The following is a 22,728-nucleotide window of genomic DNA, read 5'->3' on the forward strand; positions in this document are numbered from 1 at the left end:
AATATGTATTGAGTACTCCATGTTTTAACAAATGAGATATGCCACTACCTCCCAGATTCTTTCTTTCTTTTATTTATTTTATTTTTTATTGAAGTATAGTTGATTTACAATGTCATGTTAGTTTCAGTTGTACAGCACAGTGATTCAGTCATATATATATATATATATATTTTTTCTTTTTCAGATTCTTTTCTCTTATAGGTTACTACAAAATATTGAGTATAGTTCCCTGTGCTATATAGTAGGTCCTTGTTGGTTATCTATTTTATATACAGTAGTGTGTATATGTTAATCCCAACCTCCTAGTTTATCCCTCCCTCCCCCATCCCCTTTGGTAACCATAAATTTGTATTCTCTGTCTGTGAATCTATTTCTGTTTTGTAAATAAGTTCATTCAGACGCTTACTTCTTCCCTCCAAGCCCCTCAAATAAATATGGTCAGTCAGCCACTTCACATATTCAAAGATGGAGCAAAGTCTTCAATTGTAGTAAACCAACATATTTTCTTTCATGATTTTACAATACATTAGCTGTTAACCCTTCTGAGAGAGAATGACAGCTGCTATTCTCAGGATCCCTGTAGAAAGAAGAGGTAAATCACGTAAGGGCAAAATGATTTAAAGACTTAAGACTCTGCAGGGAAAATGAAATTGCAGTGCTTTTGTTCTTCTGTCCTTTATCTTAAGAAATCTTCATTTTATTCTACAGGAATTTTTAGAAATGTCAGTTCTCCCCAGACTTGAATTATCAAAAAGCCAGTATTCTATGGAGACAGAACCTAAATAATGTGCTTCAGGAAATCACTATCCAATCCTATCAAGATGCCTACCTTCCCCACAGAACACTCTGCCCTCCAGTCTACACTCATCTTAGGCAGGATATAAAAAGCTTCATTTCTTTTTAGTGGTTGGTCTGCGGAAAATTGTATATTATTGTTTTAAGCAGTGATCCATAGGCAATGAGTGCAGCATTTAAGTCAGCCCTGGGAAGTGGATGAGTCTTGCTTTCTGTGCGCTATGTAAGGAAAGTTTTACATGGCCTGCAGAATTCCAGAAATCCAGAAGGAGAGCACGAATGGTATCATTACTGTCTGATTTCAGCTGAATGGAACCATCTCTACATGAGATTGGACATGAATAAATCCAGGCTGTTCTCCCCTTTCCAGCTGCAACTCAGCTCAGTCTTGGTGTGAAATGAGATACTTATTTGCTCTCTTATTCTCTCCCTGTAGAAACTACATTCATATGAATCATGCATATGCATCTCCTTGTACCATTTCAGATGCTTTTTGTCTATCCATATCCAAAGGCATAGTCACTGGCTGAAAGACCCGTGGTAGGGTGGGGAGGAGAAAGTTCTAGAATTTTCCATAGACTCAGTACTGGATTTTCAGACAGGTTGTCTCCCCTGATGACAGCAGACTTGACTGAATGGTGAGCAATCTCTTTCAGATATTTATCTATGCAGGAACCCAAAGTTTAGTTTAAGTAATATTTCTGCAGGGACAGGTAAAGGACTTACTTATTTCTGGAAAAATTCTAAAGTGACAGCAATTTGTCTGCTGTGCGTTTTCTCTGCCAGTCCCACACACCAAAGGTTTTAAGAATCCTGGTGTCCAGCAAATACCTCAGAGTCTCTAAGGATGAAATTCAACTATACACATGTTTAAAGCTCCCCAGCTGATTCCATTGTGCAGGCAAATTTGAGAAATAACGTGTGAAGGAATTTCAGGCATTTGCAGTTAGATGTGGATGTATCGTGAGGGGACATATAAAATTTTCTGGAGGAGTTGAATTCATAATATTTCAACAAGTGTTTACTCCGCTTAGAATATAGCTGATATCCCTGCCTTGACAGGAGCTTACGGCTTGTTACATCCTTCCCAGTCTAGAATCTTGCCCTTTTCTTTGCTAGACTTGTAACTTGACTCCATGAGAACCTAGAGAAAATAGTTCTGAAACGTCAGTTTGTCAGTTTGTTAATATATCATTAATGTGTCAATAGCCCTTTCTATTGACAAGGGTGTTTGTGTCTCCTATGCTAGGGCTGTGAAATATGAAATTATACCAGAGATAAAGAGAGAGATACTTTAAAAAAACTTACATCCAAGAGATGGTGAGGCTTAATAATCCAGTGCTATCTTCCCTAAAAGAAAGTGTCTTATAAGGTCTAAGTTGCTTATGACTGCGGGTTTATCTCTTTCTCTTGAGATGCCATAAAAATTTGCCATCTCCCTCTATGTTTTAGTGGCATTCTGTTCCCAATTTTAAAAGTATTGATAGACTCACATAAATAGAGAATAGACTTGTAGTTGCCAGGGGGAGGCGAGGTGGAGGAGGGATGGATTGGGAGTTTGGGATTAACAGATGCAAACTATCATATAGAGAATAGATAAAGGACAATGTCCTACGGTATAACACAGGGAACAATATTCAATATCCTGTGATAAACCATAATGGAAAAGAATATGAAAAAGAATATAAATATATGCATAACCGAATCACTTTGCTGTACAGCAGAAACTAACACAATATTGTAAACCAACTATACTCCAATAAAATAAATTATTTTAAAAAGTATTGATAAAAGCATCACCCTCAATGCCTAATTGCCTGTATAATATTCCCTTTCACCCTACAGATGGCTCTTGGTTTTATTTGGCTGCCATAACAAAGTACCACAAACTATGTAGCTTACAACAATGGAAATTTATTCTTTCACAATTCTGGAACCTAACAATCAAAATTGTAGCGTTGGCAGAGCCATGCTTCTTCTGTAGCCTCCAGCAAAGAATCCTTCCCTACCTCTTCTAGCTTCTGGTGGATTCTTTAACGCGCAGACACTTTACTCCAATCTCTGTCTCCATCTTCACACGGCACTCTCCTCTATGTTTTTATGTGTCTCCATTTCTTTTTTCTTATCAGTCATTGTATTAGGGCTCAACATAATCCATCTTTTAACTTAACCAATATCTGCAAAGACTCTACTTCCAAATAAAGTTATATTCTGAGAGTCCTGCTGGAAGTGAATGGGGGTAGAGGGATTCTATTCAACCCAGCATAATGATAGTCTATACAATTTATCTTTCTTGAGACTGAGTTGCACCTTGTGGGACTCCTGGGTACAAAAGCCTTTTTGTGTTCCCTTCCCTGAGTTCCAAAGAGCAGGTTCAAACAGTTCCTAATCAGGGAAGGGAGGGGATGCAGAGACAAGGGACGAGCAGTCAAGAAACAATAGTGCAGCCTTGGGGCAGGGTCCTGGTTTCCCCTTAAGGGATACACATAACAATATCTTTGAGTTGTTTTGCAGATACTGAAAACCCCACTGGATGGGAGAAGTTAACTGTATTCTGCCCACAAGCACATAGACCCAGACCAGTTGGAACCAGAAGGCTTATGATGTTGACTCCCAATTACCTCACCACCAACCAGTCAGAAGAATGTCCACGAGCTGATCACACCCTCCTCTTTGAACCATTGCTATAAAACTCCTCACTACCCACTCCAGGTCGGAACACACAGCTTTGAGGGCATTGGCTTACTGTGGGCTCCTTTGCCTCGCAAAGCATTAAAGCTATTCTTTTCTACTTCACCCAAAACTCTGTCTCTGAGATTTAATTTGGTGTCAGGGTAGAGAGGCCAAATTCAGCTTCAAATTTGGACAATATTCTATTTCAAGAGACATTCACACAGGGTGCTTGAATTTAAGACATGTCCATTCACACCACTGTACTAAGTGGGAGAGAAAAGCATTTGAGGATGAAGAAAAAAAAAAGTGGTTACTTTCTCCTTCTGGCCAAGAGTATAATATAGAACTACTAGATCCTGGATATTAAAGATCACAAAAACAAGACAAACTTGGGAGAATCTTCTCTGAGGTTATGAAAAGGTGAAGTTATAATCAAAAGCATCTAGGAAACTGCAATAAATTTTCTCTGACAGAAGACAATTTAATCAGATGGTGGTGTATTGTGCAGAAACACCCTCTACTTCACTGTCTTTTTTTTTTTTTTTTTCTTTCAGTATTTAACATCCTTCACTTGGATCTGCCACTGTTCATGGAAGGTTCTGGTTACAGAAGTCAAGGGGTAAATTTCTAACCTCAGCGCTTACACAAGGCATTCTCCCGTCACAAACATGATGGTATATTCCATTCTAGGTGACCTCCACCCACTTCTGCATGAATTCCCTGCCATTTACCCATCTACCGAAATTTAAAGAATCAAACAGAAAACGACAAGATCAAGAAACCAGATTTTTGTCTGTGTGGTGGTGGGGCATTCTTTGCTCTGATACCTGTACCCTTAAACCTATCTTTGTATTTGGGTTACAATTTAATGATGTGTTCTTTTGTAAAAATGATCTTTTTTTAATAGGCCCAACTGGACCATTTTTCTATTCAATATCTTTCAGCATCTTGTCAAACCCTGAGAGTTCATTAAACTTTCATAGACTTGCTGATTGACAGGCAAGGCAAAAAAGACCCTATAGCTCACTAAACATGGAGAACTTGATCAACCTCTTGGATATCCCCAAATCCTTGCTCTGTGGGGAACCAAAGGCAAAGCTGAATAAATAGCACAGGAAGTGGCTTTAGCTCCTTTTCTATTGGACCATGTGACCTAGAGCAAATCAGTTAACATCTTGACTTCAGTTGCTTTTTTGTAAAACGTACAATAGAACACAATAAAACATGGTAAAATACAGTCACTTATCTGCTAAAGAGTGGTAATAGCTCCCTGGTTTTGAAGCTCTATTATAGGAGGACCTTGTGCTAGATGTATTTACCCAAACTATTTTATTTACTCTTTACACTAATCTTTAGGTTAGGTGTTATTGTCAACAATTTGAAGATGACAAAACAGGATTCATATGAGTTGAGTAGCTTATCCAAAGTGAACAAGGTGGTAAGGAAAACATCCAGGATTCAGATGTAGTTCACTGACTCCAAAGTCTGTTCTCCTTTGGTTCCCAAATGCTGTCCTTATAGGACTTGGGCTAGATGATCTCTTGAGGTGCTTTCTAACCCCAACATCTATAATACTCTAGTGTGATACTTGGTACAGCAAAGAGGGTTGAGTTTTGGTACACAGCTGAGGACCGTTTGCAACGGGCACAGTCTATTTTTATTACCCTTGTCTTCTCTGAGAAAGAAGACTTCAGGGATACAAGACGACCTTACAGCATCTCTCCTTTATCCATTGCCTTCCTGATGCTGCCAATAATATTAAGGTTTATTCTCTACCTTTCTCACCTGAATTCCCTCTACCCTTCACCTCTTTCCCACAAATGTGAAAATGGCAGCTCTCACTTAGCTGTTCATTGGTGTCTGTCTTGTCTAGAAAAAGTCAGGGAAATAGTACCTTTTATGTAGTGTTTCATGGAGTAAAGAAAATAGTACTCATTGACTGCCAACTCATTAGGTATTTTGTTAGAATCATTTCATATATAATTTCACCTAATTGGCAGCAGCAAAACGACCAGCTAACTTTGTGATAATGCGTTTTCTGAAGGCGATTCCAACCTACAAGCCTGTAGATACACAGAATCCAGAAAAGACAACCAGAAACATTGTTTCTGTGACTCGGCTGCCACCCACAAGTTCTACCCCTCTTCCCCCAAGTTAGATGTTCTTTTTCCAGATGGAAGGACTGAAGTCCGAAGAATTTAAATATTCTACTCAAGATCAAACATACTGTGAGCCTGCATTCAAACTAATTTTTTTCTGGCTCCAGTGTATTTGCTGGTCTCTACTCTTCACATCCTCCTACTCTGGTTCTCTCTTGGAAGGTGTCTACTCTGTGTCAGCCCTGTTCTAGGTGCTACAAATGGAGCTGGGAAGAAACCCAAGTCCCTGCACTCATTGACCTAATACTGTGAGTGGAAGCAACTGAAAATAAATGAGGAAATGAATACATAATGATAGATGACTTTGTGTGGTGCTAGGTGCTATGAAGAATACAACTTCAGGATGTGTATTAGTAAGAGGGCTTAGAGTGTGCAATTCAGATGGGTTAAAGAGAAGGCATTTAATAGGAAACCCATGTGCTAGAAAGAAGCAGACATAATATCATCTGAAGGACAATATTATGCAGAGAGGAAGAGCTAGTACAAAGGCCCTGATGCAGGAGTTGTTACCTGAAAACTGGGTTTGCCTTCTGGTGGGTGATGAGCCAATAGAAACAACCAGGCCATAGCTCAGGAGAAGAAAGGATTTATTATTACTTGAAGCAAGTAAGGAGAACACTGGGGATCTTTCCCAAAGCAGTGTCACCCCACCAGCACAACTGGGAAAGTTTTATTTATTTAATTTATTTATTTTGGCTACATTGGGTCTTCACTGCTGCACACGGGCTTTCTCTAGTTGCAGTGAGTGGGGGCTACTCTTTATTACGGTGAGCAGGCTTCTCATTGCTACGGCTTCTCTTGTTGCGGAGCACGGGCTCTAGGTGCGTGGGCTTCAGTAGTTGTGGCACACGAGCTCAGGAGTTGTGACTCACAGGCTCTAGAGCGCAGGCTCAGTAGTTGTGGCACACGGGCTTAGTTGTTCCTCGGCATGTGGAATCTTCCCGGACCAGGGCTCAAACCCGTGTCCCCTGCATTGGCAGGCTGATTCTTAACAACTGGAAGTCCAAAATTGGGAAAGTTTTAAGCTAAGGGCACATGCATATTCATGAAGGAGGCTTGAGCAGAGGAGAATTCAGCATAGAATTGGGGCCAAGGTCGACAGCGTCCAATCTTTAGTTGACTGAAGTCAGGAAGGTCAACATCATCATTCCATCCTCAACCTGGCTGGAGGCTTTAGTTCCTGCAGAACTCAAAGGTATATTATTATGTATATCCCTTGAGGCACCAGGACCCTGCCCCAAGGCTGTACTATAGTTTGACTGCTCCTTCCTTTTTTCTGCATTCCCTCCCTTAGGATCATTAATTACTAAGACCTGTTCAAGGGCAAGTATTGCAGTTAGGCTTATATCACAAAATGGCTTAGGCCAAAATGGGTTCTCTCACATGGAGAAAGCCTTTCCTGGTTCTCTTTCTCCAGGGACCCCCTAACCTATCTGCTTCAGGGTGAGCTGGTATGTTCAAGGTACAGATAAAAGACACATTCCCAGAGTTTGGGGAGCTTTTCTCTCTTGCCCATTTGTCATTAATGAGAGATGCTGTAGCTTAGACCAGAAGGAAGGCTGGTTCCCTGGACCAGCAGAAGGACACAAACTCCATCTGGAAGCCATGGTGCCATTCATCACTCCTGCAGGGTGACTGCCTGCTCTCTGTGGGGCAAAAGTCAGTCCTGCACACACCAGACCAGTTCAGGTCCGCTCTCCCTGGGGGAACTCTATAACACACAAAGCAATGTGGTATTGTTTTTAAATTACAGAAGTGGCATTTCATTGCATAGGTTCTAAGCAAAAAGTCATGAAATTGCAGAAGAAATGGCCACAACGACTTGCAGGAAGTCCCAAAGGGGAGAAGAAATAAACAAAAGGGCTGGAGGAAAAGAACGAAGCATTTCAGTTGACCTTAAGCTGACTTTTCTTCATTTCCCATAAGGTCACATTCAAAACTCCCTTTGCATTTGGATGGCTTACGCTGGTTGGGTGTTTATTATAGGAAAATGATCACCTTTTCTGCGCCTTCTCCAGTCAAATCTGTGCAGTTGACGACAATAGGGAAAAGATGAATGCAAAACCATCTGGGACCTTGCTCCCTGGTAAAGCACAGAAAGCAAAGAGGATGTCTTTTAATTCTGATAAAATGATCTGCTCCTTCATTTCCCTTAATCTCTACTATCCCTGCCTTTGCAGGAAAATGATGGCTAAAAAATATATGATGATGTTCAGGGCAAAAGAATTCAGAGTATTTCAGGTAACATGTATCCCTAGGAGAGTCATACATTTTCAGGTCTGAAAAAGCTAATCAGGTCCTAAGGGAGGGTGTATGGTGGTACGGTTGACAGTGGTGTTTTGTTTTTGTTTCCATTTCAACATGCTTTCCCTATTCAGAAGGTCATGCATCCAGTAACTGGCTTACACAATAATATTAGAAATGCTCTGTCAGCCAGCTAACAGTAACACATTTACCAAGCACTCACTATTTAAAAAAAAGCTTTTCTTAAAAAATTTTATTGAAAGTATAGTTGATTTACAATGTTGTGTTAATTTCTGCTGTTCAGCAAAGGGAATCAGTTATACATATATATATATTCTTAAAAAGAGCTTCTTGAAGGACATTCGCTCTTACCCTAATATTGTGGCCTGCTAGGGTCTGGGGCCATATATGGCTGTAAGAGGGTGAAGTTATTATCTCAGCTAGTTTATATCAGTACTAGGGCAGCTCCTCCAAAAGCTGAATCCAACCAAGATGGAGGGAGGTGGAGGAGAGATTCAGAAAAAATTGTTCAATGCACATGCTCAACATCTTTTGCCAAGAAAATGTTCATAATTTTGGCATTTTGAGCATATACAATCAGTCAATTAAACATGTCCCAGTTTTACTTCCTAAATTGTCTTTGATTCACACTTGCTTCCACACGGCTCCCACTGCCTCTGTTCAGGGCTGGGATTGAGAAGATCACCAGGACTCCCTTCCTGCCTTGAGGGACTTACGGTCCTCATTAACAAATGGGACAGGCCAGGTGAGGTACAGGACATGTGGTCTGCTCCTGCTTGATGGTCATGGAGCTGCCCAGAGTGATGCAGAACAAGAGTCAAAGCAACTGTGACCCACCTACATGTCTAAGCTAGGACAGTCGCATTCTGTTACAAACTTGAAAGGATAAGAAGAGGAAAGTGAATGAAATTTTTTGATATTGTGGAGACCTCAGAAAATGTGAGTGGGAGCGCAAGACTGGAAGTAAAGAGAGCCACGGTGATTTCAGAACAGACACCTGGAGGGTCTGAGAAGGAGACAGACATGCTAATGTGACACCCAAGCAGATACTTTGCTGTAAGTGGGATTATCAGCAGCAACAACTTCAACAACTCCTGACACCCAGGCTGCACCCAGATCAATGAAGCCAGGATCTCTGGACTGGGTCCCAGGTGATGCCATGTGCAGCCATGGCTGAGAACCTGTGAACTTGACGTTGTAAATGGTGAAGAAACCCCACACAGAGTACTGCTCGGCATCCAGCTAGCCTGTCTTCCTCCTTTCTTGCCCCAGACCCCAGGGATCTTGACCAGGTTTCCTCTTTTCTGGGCAGTGTCTCTATCCAATCTAACTTGGGAATCTCTTCTCTCTTCTAAACCTGAATTCTTTCTTTGGCTCTCCTAAATACAAAGCACATCAACTCTTTTTAATTATACAGACATAGAGGAGGAACAGTAATTCATGAGATCAAGTTAACAAGTGTACATATGCTGCAAGACTTTAGGATTCAAGAACCCATTCCACATGGTGCTGTACAAAATGCCTTCCATGCATCATGATTTCACTAAGTCCTCACAACCATTCTATGAAGAAAAGAACTGTAAGAACTGTTAGATCCTTTTTTTTTTTTTTTTAACAGATGGGAAAACAGCTTAGAAAAATTAAATAATTTAGCAAGATACTTTGGCATATCTGTGATGAAGACTTGACATGAGCCCAAGTCTGTGGGATTTACGTCCCTGACCTTAACTGGTCATAGGGCAATATCATAGGATATGATCAAGGCTATCACTGTTCATCATTTTCCTTTTGCTGTTGAGGCTGAAGCCCCAACTCAACACAAACTCCTGACACCAACTCTAGGAAGGCCTGTGGTCCTTCTCCACCATGGTCACTCCCTTAGCTGGATCATGCCTTTGGGGCTAAAGTCTAAAATCCAGGCAGAGCCGAACTAGCATAAGTTAGTGTGGGTTTGGGACTCTGAGTCCTCCAATTTTAAATTGTATGACCTTGAGTGAGTTACTTCTTTATCTCCTTGAGCTTTAGTGCTCATCGATATAACAAGATTTTTTTTTCAAAAAGCATTGTTAATGAGAACTAAAAGAGAAAACACATAAAAATGCCTATTAAAATGCAAATGCGAAACATATTCCAAATAGATGGTGGTAGGCGGGGAAGTCATTTGTTTGTATTTTGGAGATGCCACCCACCCAGGACACTCCAGACACAGAACTCTCTCCTGCTGCTTTGGGGTATCGCCTCCCATGGGACTGCAATGGAAGCATATATAAACCTCAGTCCTGGCCCAAAGAAGAGACTAGCTTCCACAGCCCCCGCTCCATACCCCCAAGTTTTGAGACTACTGAGCCATGAACAAGTGTTTGAAGGGGGAAAGCAGCCTGACAGAGGTTTCTGGGGACCCAGGACAGGAGGAAAAGGCATCACAGATGTGACTGTACATCACAAAGTCATCAGTAGACAGAACCTACCAACTCAATGCCAGTGGCTTCCTGAAACTCATTAATGATGAATGTTAATTAGGCTTCTGTAATCTTTTTTTTTCCTGCTGGTTAGACATGTATCTGTTTCATGAATTTCATGCTTTAATTAATGATTTTATGTTCTATATATTACCTTGCCTTATAAATTCAAATGGACTCTTGGAGGCTCTTCAAGTAGGAAATGCATTCCATAAATGTAAGATTTTATTAATCTTGATTATTAATATTTAATTTTAAAACGAATAATTAACCTCATTCTCATTCCACTTTTTATGGTGTTTCTGGAACTGTTACTTTCTTTCATGTGTGACCCAGAGCACCTCACTCTTCCGGGGTTGTCGTTTGTTTTGAATATCAAGATTTATGTTATCTTTGCATTGAGTCTTTGTCTTAGTGAGGGCTCCTAAGAGCAAGTCAGAGATGCAGATTAGAGCTGATATGAGCAAAAGTGGAAATGATTGAACAAATGTCAGACAGAAGAGTGAAGGTTGGAAAAACCTGGCTTGTAAATGTGCAGAATCCAAAAGGAGCTACACCCACCACCCACACCCCATAACTATGTGAGTGAAGGACTACTGCCCTCCTCGCTGAATCCAAGGCACGTCAAAGGCACTGCCAAGGGTTCTGCACTGGACATGGGTCCAGCCTCAACCACTGCTCCCATTTGTCACTAGCTCCTCTCTGATGCAGAGGCATGTACATCTATCTCATTGACCCCCGGTCACCTGCCCATGCTCTGATGCAAAAGAGGCTGAGAAGAAAGATTCTGGACCACTCAGATCCTTAGCAGGATTGTATTCCAAATAGACAGGGATTTCAGATGTTAGAACTCCCCAAAGACAAATGCCTAGTATAGTCTCCTTCCTTACCAGCTTCACCAGTTTGTAGAATAGTAAAGCCTCATTGCCTATACTTCAGTGTCTTTGAAGTTAGTACTGCTATTACTTCTGGTTGTGAAGGGCAAATTATTTTTCTCTGTTAAGGTGTTGTGTTTCTTTTTGTTTTTTGGGGTTTGTTTTGTTTTGCCTTTTCTTCTTCTATTTTGGCAACACTGGATATTTAATAAATTTAAAATTTCCCAAAATTAGTCTTACATTGCACATGGTTAAGAGTTTGGGCTTTGGAGTCAGACTCCCTGACTTAAGATCTGTCTGTCCCCTCACCAGCTATGTTTACCTTAACCATCCTCTGCCTCACATTTCTCTCCTGAAAATTAAAATTAAAATAGCAAATACCTCTTAGGGCATTTGTGAGAATTCAGTGTATTAATACAGTGTCACTCAGAGTGTGGTCTTTGGATAGGACCAGCTGACCTCTGAGACCACATCTGGCCCCTGGGTCCTGAGCTTAAGCTCCTCATGTTTTCACCCACCCTGCTGTCAAGTACTTTTCCACCTTTTAAAATTTTTTTTTTATTTGAACTGTTGTGGTTCTGTTTTGCTTTGTTGTTGTTGTTTCACTTCTATTTTTTCTAACATATTTTTTAATTTTTTAAATTTTATTTTATTTTTTATTCTTTGTTATTGTTCTGCTCCTTTTTAATTGTTGCTTTTTTTTTTTTTTTTTCCATGCCGCATGGTTTGTGGGGTCTTGGTTCCCAGGCCAGGAGTCAGGCCTGACCTCCTGTGGTGGCAGTGCTGAGTCTAAGCCACTGGACTAACAGAAAACCTCAGACCACAGGGAATATTAATCAGAGTGAGGTCTCCCAGAGATCCTCATCTCAGCACTAAGACCTGGCTCCACCCAACTGCCTGCGAACTCCAGTGGAGGACACCTCAGGCCAAACAACCAGCAAGACAGTAACACAGCACCACCCATCAAAAAAAAAAAAAAAAATGAGACAACAAAAAAATATGTTACAGATGAAGGAGCAAGTTACAAACCCCCAAGATCAAATAAATGAAGAGGAAAGAGGCAACCTATCTGAAAAAGAATTCAGAGTAATGAGAGTAAAGATGATCCAAAATCTCAGAAATAGAATGGAGACACGGATTGAGAAATTACAAGAAACGTTTAACAAGGACCTAGAAGAAGTAAAGAACAAACAGTGATGAACAACACAATAACTGAAATGAAAAATACAGTAGAACGAATCAATACCAGAATAACTGAAGCAGAAGAACGAATAAGTAAACTGGAAGATAGAATGGTGGAAATAACTGCCGAGGAACAGAATAAAGCAAAAAGAATGAAAAGAAATGAGCACAGTTTCATAGACCTCTGGGACAACATTAAATGCACCAACATTCGAATTATAAGGGCCCTAGAAAAAGAAGAGAAAGAGAAAGGGTCTGAGAAAATATTTGAAGAGATTATAGTAAAAATCTTCCCTAACATGGAAAAGTAAATAGCCAACCAAGTCTAGGAAAGGCAGAGAGTCCCATACAGGATAAACTCAAGGAGAAACACACCCAGACACATATTAATCAAACTAACAAAATTAAATACAAAGAAAAAATATTAAAAGAAGTAAGGGAAAAGCAACAAATAATATACAAGGGAATTCCTGTAAGGTTAACAGCTGATTTTTCAACAGAAAATCTACAGGTCATCAGGGAGTTGCAAGATATATTTAAAGTGAAGAAAAAGAAAAACCTACAACCAAGATTACTCTACCCAGCAAGATTACTCTACCCAAGATTACTCTCATTTAGATTCAACAGAGAAAAAAAGCTTTACAGACAAGCAAAAGCTAAGAGAATTCAGCACCATCAAACTGGCTTTACAACAAATGCTAAAGGATCTTCTCTAGGTGGAAACACAAGAGAAGGACCTACAAAAACAAACCCAAAACAATTAAGAAAATCGTAATAGGAACATACATATAGATAATTACCTTAAATGTGAATGGGTTAAATGTTCCAACCAAAAGACAGAGGCTCATTGAATGGATACAAAAATAAGACCCATGTAAATGCTGTCTACAAGAAACCCACTACACACCTAAGGACACATACAGACTGAAAGTGAGGGGAAGGAAAAAGATATTCCTTGCAAATGGAAATCAAAAGAAAGCTGGAGTAACAATACTCATATCAGATAAAATAGACTTTAAAATAAAGAATGTTACAAGAAGGACACTACATGATGATCAAGAAATCAAACCAAGAAGATATAACAATTATAAATATATATGCACCCAACATAGGAGCACCTCAATACATAAGGCAAATGCTAACAGCTATAAAAGAGGAAATTGATAATAACACAATAATAGTAGGGGACTTTAACACCTCACTTACACCAATGGACAGATCATCCAGGGAGAAAATTAATAAGGAAACACAAGCTTTAAATGACACAATAGAACAGATAGATTTAATTGATATTTATAGGACAGTCCATCCAAAAACAGCAGATTACCCTTTCTCAAATGCACATGGAACATTCTCCAGGACAGATCACATCTCGGATCACAAATCAAACCTCAGTAAATTAAAAAAAATTGAAATCATATCAAGTATCTTTTCTGACCACAAGACTATGAGATTAGAAATCAATTACAGGAAAAAAAACTGTAAAAAACACAAACACTTCGAGGCTAAACAATTCGCTACTAGATATCCAAGAGATCACTGAAGAAATCAAAGAGGAAATCAAAAAACACATAGAAACAAATGACAATGAAAACATGATGACCCAAAACCTATGGGATGCAGCAAAATAGGTCTAAGAGGGAAGTGTATAGCACTTCAATCTCACCTCAAGAAACAAGAAAAAATTCAAATAAATAATCTAACCTTACACCTAAAGCATCTACAGAAAGAAGAAGAAGGACAACAACAAAAACACCCAAAGTTTAGAAGGAAAGAAATCATAAATATCAGCAGAATAAATGAAATATAGAAATATAAATGAAGAAAACAATAGCAAAGATCAATAAAACCAAAAGTTGGTTCTTTGAGAAGATAAACAAAATTGATAAAACTTTAGCCAGACTCATCAAGAAAAAAAGGGAGAAGACTCAAATCAATAAAATTAATAATGAAGAAAGAGAAATTACACCTGACACTGCAGAAATACAAAGGATCATAAGAGACTACTATATGCCAATAAAATGGACAACCTGGAAGAAATGGACAAATCCTTGGAAAAGAACAGCTCTCCAGGACTGAACCAGAAAGAATTAGAAAATATGAACCGTCCAATCACAAGTAATGAAATTGAAACTGCAATTAAAAATCTTCCAACAAAATAAAGCCCAGGACCAGATGGCTTCACAGGCAAATTCTATCAAACATTTAGAGAGGAGTTAACACCTATCCTTCTCAAATTCTTCCAAAAAATTTCAGAGGGAGGAACACTCCCAAAATTGTTCTATGAGTACACTATCACCCTGACACCAAAACCAGACAAAGATGTCACAAAAAAAGAAAACTACAAGCCAATATCACTGATGAACATAGATGCAAAAATCCTCACCAAAATGCTAGCAAATAGAATCCAACAACGTATTAAAAGGATCAAACACCATGATCAAATGGGATTTATTCCAGGGATACAAGGATTCTTCAGTATACTCAAATCAATAAATGTGATACACCATATTAACAAATTGAAGAATAAAAACCATAGGATCATCTCAATAGATGCAGAAAAATCTTTTGACAAAATTCAACACCGATTTATGATAAAAGCTCTCCAGAGTGTGGGTATAGAGGGAAACTACCTCAACATAATGAAGGCCATATATGACAAACCCACAGCAAACATCATTCTCAATGGTGAAAAACTGAAAGCATTTCCTCTAAGATCAGGAATAAGACAAGGATGTCCACTCTCACCACTCTTCTTCACCAGAGTTTTGGAAGTCCTAGCCATGGCAACAAGAGAAGAAAAAGAAATAAAAGGAATCCGAATTGAAAAAGAAGAAGTAAAGCTGTCACTGTTTGCAGATGACATAACACTATACATAGAGAATCCTAAAACTGCCACCAGAAAACTACTACAGCTAATCAATGAATCTGGTAAATTTGTATGATACAAAATTAATGCACAGAAATCTCCTGCATTCCTGTGCACTAAAATGAAAGATCAGAAAGAATAATTAAGGAAACAATCCCATTTACCATCACAACAAATAGAATAAAATAACTAGGAATAAACCTACCTAAGGCGGCAAAACACCTGTACTCAGCAAACTATAAGACACTGATGAAAGAAATCAAAGATGACAGAAACAGATGGTGAGATATACCGTGTTCTTGGATTGGAAGAATCAACATTGTGAAAATGATTATACTACCCAAAGCAATCTACAGATTCAATGCAATCACTATCAAATTATGGCTTTTTTCAGAGAGTTAGTACAAAAATTTTACAATTTGTATGGAATCACTAAAGACCCTGAATAGCAAAAACAATCTTGAGAAATAAAAATGGAGCTGGAGGAATCAGGCTCCCTGACTTCAGATTATACTACAAAGCTACAGTAATCAAGACATTGTGGTACTGTCACAAAAACAGAAATATAGATCAATGGTACAGGATAGAAAGCACAGAGATAAACCCATGCACATATGGTCACCTAATCTATGACAAAGGAGGCAAGAGTATACAATGGAGAAAAGACAGTCTCTTCAATAAATGGTGCTGGGAAAACTGGACAGCTACATGTAAGACAATGAAATTAGAACACTCCCTACCACCATACACAAAAATAAACTGAAAATAATTGAAGATCTAAATGCAAGACCAGACACTATAAAAGTCTTGGAGGAAAACATAGGAAAAACACTCTGACATAAATCACAGCAAGATCTTTTTTGACCCACCTCCTAGAGTAATGAAAATAAAACCAAAATAAACAAATGGGACCTAATTAAGCCTAAAAGCTTTTGCACAGCAAAGGAAACCATAAAGAATTCAAATAGACAACCCTCAGAATGGGAGAAAATGTTTGCAAATGAAGCAACTGACAAAAGATTAACCTCCAAAATATACAAACAGCACAGGCAGCTCAATATCAAAAAACCAAAAAAACCAATAAAAAAATAGTCAGAAGACCTAAATAGACATTTCTCCAAAGAAGACATACAGATGGCCAAATAACACTTGAAAAGATGCTCAACATCACTAATTATCAGAGAAATGCCAATGAAGACTACAATGAGGTATCACCTCACACTGGTCAGAATGGCCATCATCAAAAAAATCTACAAACAGTAAATGCTGGAGAGGGTGTGGAGAAAAGGGAACCCTCTTGCACTGTTGGTGGGAATGTAATTTGATACAGCCACTATGGAGAACAGTATGGAAGTTCCTTAAAAAAAAAAAACTACCATATGACCCAGCAATCCCACTACTGGGCATATACCCTGAGAAAACCATAATTCAAAAAGAGTCATGTGCCACAAGGTTCATTGCAGCTCTATTTACAATAGCCAGGACATGGAATCAACTTAAGTTCCCATTGACAGATGAATGGATAAAGAAGATGTGGCACATATATACAATGGGATATTACGCAGTCATAAAAGGAAACGGAATTGAGTTATTTGTAGTGAGGTGGATGGACCTAGAGTCCATCATACAGAGTGAAGTAGGTCAGAAAGAGAAGAACAAATACTGTATGCTAACACATATATATGGAATCTAAAAAAAAAAAAAAAAAAAAAGGTCATGAAGAACCTAGGGGCAAGATGGGAATAAAGACACAGACCTACTAGAGAATAGACTTGAGGATACGGGGAGGGGGAAGGGTAAGCTGGGACAAAGTGAGAGATTGGCATGGACATATATACACTACCAAACATAAAATAGATAGCTAGTGGAAAGCAGCTGCATAGCACAGGGAGATCAGCTAGGTGCTTTGTGACCCCCTAGCGGGGTGGGATAGGGAGGGTGGGAGGGAGGGAGACACAAGAGGGAAGAGACATGGGGACATATGTATATGTATAACTGATTCGCTTTGTTATAAAGCAGAAACTAACACACCATTGTAAAGCAATTATACTCCAATAAAGATGTTTAAAAAAAAAAAAAAAGAATCCAACTAAAATAAAATAGTTTCATTAAAAAAAAAAGAATAATTCCAGAGAATTCTATTTTCAATAATACAAAAAAAAGAAAAAAAAGGAAAAAGAAAAAAGAAACTCTTTAATTATTGCTGGGAACTCATTCGTTTTAGTTAAACAAATCTAACCAAGTACTTCTTTCGTGTAAACATGGTATGGCCAATAGAAGCAACATGCAAGTAAATGAGCCCGCACTTTGACCAGGTCCTGGGACTGACAGTGAAACCAAATGCGTGCCCCACAGCCAACAGCAGCAGGGCTACACTCATTACTTAGCCACAAGGCTTGTTGGGTATTTTCCCAGAATAATTCACTTTCTTTACGGATCCTGGGATTCCTCGTACATTGTTAAGGGATCTTTATTTGTGCTGAAATGCTTGTGTGTATGTGTGAGAAAATGTGTTTGATTTCCATGGGGCGCCGTTTGTTCACAGGACCTCGAGGCTAAGCCATGATTGTTGCATTTAGTGAGTAAAGAATAATAAATGGAGGAGAGAAACGCTGAAAGGAAGAAAATCTGTAAATGTACACAGCCCCAATTACATTAAATGGAGCAAGTCTCTCTCAATTGAAGTAAACTCATACAGTAAATTCATACAGAATTTAATGCTTCTCAGATTGACAAAGAAATAATAAAAAAGATGAACGCTACCATATTTTGATTTCCTACTAGGAGCGGAGTCCTGTCTTCCTCACCTCTTATACATTATCTCATGTATCTTTTACAGCTATTACATGGGACAGGTAATTCTTCCATTTTGCAGTCGCCCAAGAAATGAGAGAGATTAAGTAAGTAAACAAGGCCACGTAGCAAGTAACGGTAACAATGGCTGCTATTTGAACTCTTAGCTTAGGTCAGATACTGTTTTAAGTGGGTTTTAGGTATTTTTTAAGCATTAACTTATTAAATAAATATTTGTGGCATGCCTCCTATATATGGGGCTTTCTTTTAAGCCCTAGGGATACATTAGGATGCAAAACATGATGTCCTCATAGACCACATGTTCTAGCTGGGGGACAGTAAACAAATGACTACATTTCACGGCATAGTATTATGGTATATAAATGCATTGAAGAATAGTACATCAGAGGAGGGGAACAGGAAGGGCTAGAGGGAGTTCCATTTAAAATAGGATGGAGGGGGATCCCTGGGAAGGTGAGCAGCCTAGAGGCAGCACAGTCAGGTTATACTTATGCACATCTGGTTGACATCCATCACTTCAGCAGGTACTGGAATAAGAACTGTGGTCCAGAGCATGAGGGATGGCATGCAAGGAATGTCAGACCCCCAGGCTTACACAGAACTGGCCACACTACTACAGGATGCTTGTACAGACACAGGTTTTAGAAATAGCCTTCTTTGGTTTGAATAATATCTTTAGGAGAGTTCTCTTAGGCAAACGATATCAATTTCCTTAAGCTGAAAATGGGAGATTATGCATCATAAGGTGCTTATGTGATCAGCACCAAGCTGATGCACCTGCTTCCCACTAGCTATCTATTTTATGTGAAGATTAGTGATTATCTGACCTCACTTCCTACCACTCTTTCTCACAGGCTTCCCATACACTCTGCCCAGCTCCCTCACCCCCATCCAATTCTCTCGACCACGCCCCTATTCTGGTGGTTTGCTCCTCAGTTCGCCTTTTCCTGAATCACACTTACTCCAGATTCCATGATAGCTTGTTCAGTCACCTTTTTCAGATGTTTGCCCAAGTGTCATCTTCTCAGCGAGGCCCTTAAGGACCTCACCTGCAGCAAGTGCCTTGCAAGATGATTTTTGTTCTTCTGAAGATTCTCCTTCATCACTCGTTACCTCCAAGGCAGTGAGCAGTGTCAGGTCTCAGCACAGTGCAAATAAGGACATGCAGTCCAATATCCAGAAGGAAATAACTCCAAACAGAAAGAAAAAAAAAAGCCAGCACCCACATAGGAGGATACTAGCAGGAATGGGGGGAAGGTGAGTGGGAATGGATGTTGAGGGGTTGCAGCAGGAGATGGAGTGGGGAACTGGATTATAGCTTTGGATTGGCAAGAATTTATTGACATAGGAGTGGTGCACTGTGCCTGAGCTTTAGCATTCTGACAAGGTCGGCAAGAAGCAGCCCGGATGTGCTGTGGGTATGGCTCCTTGAAGCTCTGACATAGTGAAGCTTAACGGGAAATGCCATAGATATGGCAGGTCTACAGTGTTAGAGAATTGAGGTAATAACCAGAAGGTGCAGGAAAGTATAAATACGTTTATCATATAAAACCAGAGAAGCCACCACTTGACTATGTTCTCTAGACAGACCTATAGGTCACTCCTTTAACTAAGATAAAGAGGCATATACCAGAGAGGAGGCCTGAGCATCTTAACAATATTGGTGCTGATTCTCCTCTGTAGGCTGAAGCTGACAGCAGGAGATGTCATCACAGACCTGGGGTCTCTAGTAACAATGTAGATGATGGGCAGAGAGTATTAATGAGGGGATTCTAGAGTGGCAGAGGCAAGGTGATGTTGTTTAACTGTCAGAGGCAAGATGTGATCCCCAAAATATATAGGGAGGCTAGAGTGACAATGAGAATGTCTTGTCCCCTGGGATCTGTGGTGACAGCTAGTAGATCACAGCATTCAATGAGGCAAGCTAGGTCAATACTCCACTGAGAGAGAGAGAAAGCAAGCTGTTACCCAGGAAGCAGATGACAACACCTGTGGAAAACTACGACCCCCTATCTAACACTGTTCATAGTCTCAGAACCCATCCACTGAATGTGGAGGCCAGAGGAAGTATTTTGCAATGCCACCACAAGTGTTCATCGTCAATATTGGCCAGATCCTTTTCAAAAGAAACCAGTAATAATATATCTGACTAAAATTGCACTATAGAGAAAAGAATACCCAGATTTTTCAAGAGTGGTTGGCTGTATGTTCAGATCTAACATCAGTACAGAGAAGCCAAAACCCCATCAGAATCTTCTGGCTAGTAAGGGTCCTATCGATGCCAGTTATAAATGGAGTTCTGGACCAAGTCATCTCCCAATGGATTCACTCTTACTGCAGACCCTCCCTGTGATCATTTCTCTAGTCTCCAAGAATATAATTGGGATAAATGTATTTAGAACTGGAAGAACCTCATTCTGGCATAAGAGCCATTGCGATAGTAAGGACCTACTGAAATCCCTGAAATGGTCCTGTGTGACACCTTCTCCCCTCCACAACAATAGTAAATCAGAAGGAATAATGCATCCTACAGCAATTATAAGGATTAAAGCACCATTAAATATTTAAAGCCTTAAAGGATGCTGTAGTGTTACTGCCCATTATAGTCATATTCAATTAGTTTGTATGCCTCCTGCAAACAAAGATCACTCTTAGAAAATGACAGTGTTCTACTGTAACCTTAGATAAATGATAGCCACAATTTCAGTTACATGTGTGATGTGATATTTCTATGGAACAGATTAGCAGAGTGCAGCCTCTGGCACTTAATATGTGGCCATTCATCTAGTGAACATGTTTGAAATCAGCTCTGTCATACTATGGACCTGACTAGAGACTGTGCTCTTGACACTGAGATATCTAGTGACTATATAACTGGATATATTGAAGTCTTGCATAAGTGATAATATATTAAAGTCTCAGATAAGGTTCCAGTTCAAGGAAAATATTGCATAGCATGGGAAGCTATCTTTCAAGTGTTTGTGCTGAATAAATAACTAATATATAGTGCTGTGCCCCCCCAAAAATAGACTTCAGAGTCTGTGAAATAGAAGGTACAAGATGTCCCTCTTATGATCACTCACAGTGACATACTTATGATATTTATGATATTTTTTCTCCTTTTCCCCATAAACTTAGGCTCTGCTATAGTAGAGAGTGTTGTTTCTGGGGCAGAGGTGGGGAAATAGTTTAGTCAGGGGACAGAGGGAAAATGTTCTACAGAACATGAAGCCACCATTATAATGTGGTCATTTTGGGTCCCTCATGTCAGTGGCCCAGAAGGCAAAGGATGATTTACTTTACTAGTAAGGATGACTAACCCTGATTACAACTGAGCAGAACTGCTGCTTTTTAATGTGGGCAATGAAGAGTGCATCTCACAATTCCAGAGGTGCATTAGGGGAACACTGATGTTTCCATGTAGGTGGTAAACGTTCAGGGGACAGATTAACAACCTCAGATCAACAAGGGCAAGGTACCTGAGGACACATAATACTTGGGGATGAAAGTCTAGGACATCCCACCAAACAAGCAAAGGGATTTTAGGGTTTGGAATGGAAGAGGAAGATGATAAAAATCCATGATTGCCTCAGGTCTAGCTGTAGCAGTGGGGACCCGAGTTTGTCCCATTAATTCTTTGTATTAAGTCTTTGAAGAGACTGTGATTGGCTACCAATTTGAGGGAGACCTTGTGACAAAGTGGACTTAAGGTAAGGCAAAAAATGGGTCTGAGCAGTACAAGGGCACTACTTGCTTGCCTAGGGCATTACTTCTCATCTTCTGAACCCACTTCTTATTCCAACCACTGCAACTATGACCAGCTCTGCAGAGGTGTTAGTCAGTTCAGGCAGGTGCAATGTGTTTTACCTTGGCCTTGTTTTGTAGACCTCTCAGTTCCTATCCTGGAGTTTTTCTGACTCTGCAGCATGCTATATCCACAGGAAACTGTTGTTGTTCATCAAGTGTAAACCAGAAATAAATCAAAGTTAACACTCATGTGGTCACCTTGACCAACTGGGAAGAGACGTCAACGGATAAATGCTTTTCCCCTTAGCATTCCAGGCGGCTGGTTCTGTGAAGCACTCCATAGGCCCTTCAGAAAGGCTTGTGGTGATGGAAAAGCCACTAATACATTATTTGCCTTTTTTCCTCCTTCTCTGTTCACTCCTTTGTCCCTCACACTTGCTACCTGTAATCACATTCTAAATAAACTATCTACACGAAAACCTGTCTTGCTCCACCTTCAGGGAAACTGAGGCTAAGACATTTCAGAATCCATGTATTCATCCCATGTTTTTAAACTTTCTAACTCTTAAGTCTCAAATATAAATGAATTTCACCTTTCAATAGGTTAATTTGGTGATCTCAGGAGATAATCACATAAAAGTTTTTAACATGTTGCTGAGCATGTGGCTAGAACTCAATATAAATAAGCACCGTTAAATAGGAAATTTTTCAGTGTCTGACTCCTCATGTACTTGTGTTGAGGACAAAGCTGAAGAAACACCTTACTGGACTTCTGAGGTGACTTTACTCAGAGTTTGTTCAGACCAAGACGAAGAACTCAAAAGTAAATTATCAGATAAAATAATTTAGGGAGTGGGTTAAAGAACACACTTAACACCAGCTAATAAAGC

The sequence above is a fragment of the Balaenoptera borealis genome (assembly GCF_965194805.1).
Source record: "Balaenoptera borealis genome assembly, chromosome: 6".
Classification (NCBI taxonomy): domain Eukaryota; kingdom Metazoa; phylum Chordata; class Mammalia; order Artiodactyla; family Balaenopteridae; genus Balaenoptera; species Balaenoptera borealis.